This window comes from Chenopodium album, chromosome 12 (assembly GCF_948465745.1).
Source record: "Chenopodium album chromosome 12, dcCheAlbu1.1, whole genome shotgun sequence".
NCBI classification, from domain to species: domain Eukaryota; kingdom Viridiplantae; phylum Streptophyta; class Magnoliopsida; order Caryophyllales; family Amaranthaceae; genus Chenopodium; species Chenopodium album.
Window position 1 is genome coordinate 41,765,167 of NC_137845.1, and position 2,005 is coordinate 41,767,171.

Consider the following 2,005-nt stretch of genomic DNA (forward strand, 5'->3'; position numbering starts at 1 on the left):
CGACGATATATTATAATCCCAATTCCGAGTTATAACGAGAAAGTTATGGCCAAAATACTAAACTGGGTCCTAAATGAGTTTTATGGGCGACCCAATGATCATGTAGAGGGTCCATTCATTTTAATTATATTCCTAAAGTTATTAAGATTTATCCTAATCTTCTAGAATCTTCTAGAAGATTATTTTAAGTTCTAATGGGATTAGGATTATAAATTATAATTATCACTGATTTTGAAAAGATAAAAAATTTTATTTGGAATAAAACAAGTGTTTTTAAAAGATTAAATTCGGTTTAATTAAAGATAAGTACGAACTCCAAGTAACCTAATTTGATTAGGAGAAGGACTCCGTACAAAAGCTTTATAATGCAGCAACCATCGCGTCGCGATGGGCTTATCGCCATGCGATGAAGCTATCACATCGCGATACACTTGTCGCGTCGCGATGGAGCCAGTTTTACTCCGAGTCTGATTCTAACTCTTTACTATCGTTTATGGTCGATTTTTCTCTATAAATAGGGTCTTTTTCCTCCATTTTCAATCATCAACAATCACCATCAATCATCTATTCTTTCTTTCTCTCTCTAAGATAAAGCTTATTCTCTTTTTCTCTCTTGATTTCTAAGCCTAGCCTTTTCAAAATACACCATTCCACATTCATGAGTCTCGAATACACCTAACCAAGCTCTAAGTTGCCTTAGACCTCGACGTGAAAGGTTGATAGTTCTGAGGGTTTGGTCCCAAACCTAATTTCAATTATTACTTTTATTGTTTGATGTAATATTTTCGTTGAAGTTACTAACGTGTGTATTATTTTGATTTAAAAAGGTACGAGGCTTCAAAGTGAGTAATTTCATTGCTTTATTTCTTTAGAAATCATAATTAGATTGTTTTATTAATTCCTTGTATCATGTTAGGATGCGTTTATTGCTTTCTAGCATCTTGTTAGGGATAAAACTTTGATTTTTATTGTTTAGTGACATGCTAAGATTTGTTATTAATCATGTTAGTATCATGCCTAGGATCTTGCGTGCTGATATTATTATGCTTTGAGATTGAGAATATGATGATGATTTGTTGTTAATAGTTATTATGTTGCTTGATATATTGTTGTTATTGCTTGATCACGCCCTCTCTTGCAGGTTTAAAGGAAATTTGTACTTGAAATCATGTTTAATAAGATAATTAATAATTTGAATTAGGCGAACATGATTTTAATTCAAGTGATCACCAATAATAGATTTATTTGTGCATTAATATTCAACCAACATAGATTAAGCAGGTTTCAAATTAATATATTGATTGTATGTTAATTGAAAAGCGCACATGAATGTGAGAAGAACAAAGTAGAGGCCTATTTAGGGCAGGTTCAATCTCTTTTAGGTTGGATTTGTACCTTCATCCCCGAATATCCAGTCATGGTTCAGGACCACTATGGAGTTAGCGATCTCTGTGATCTTGAATGGCCAACAAGTTCCTAAAACTTGTTGGCGACTCTTTTGCTCTAGCTTCCTTCCCTTTGGACGCCACCATGCTTAATTGTATGATCAAAGTGGGGCTCAAGTGTGGGATGCTTGAAATATTCCCTACAATAAGGAAATATGTGTATATTATTAATATAATGTTCATAATATTGGGGCCTTGTTAAATTTGTTATAATGTGTATTTATTAATATAATGTTCATAATATTTTTTATTACAAAATTAAAATTATTTACTTTAAATGAATTTTGTAAAATAATATATAGTGATTAATAAACGCATATAAGATGATAAAGTATGATTAGAACTTTTTTTATCTTATCGAACTGAACATATTTTTTCCGAAATGATAAAATGAGTAAAAATAAGATAGATTAAACATCACCAAACTTTTAAGATTACAAATAAGGTGAATCATAATCCTGTGAAATCTTGTAAAATTCCTCTTAATATGCATCAACTTTTATTTTTTATAAATAAATTATTTACAACTGAACTTGTGTAATGCTCGTCAAAAAAAAAAA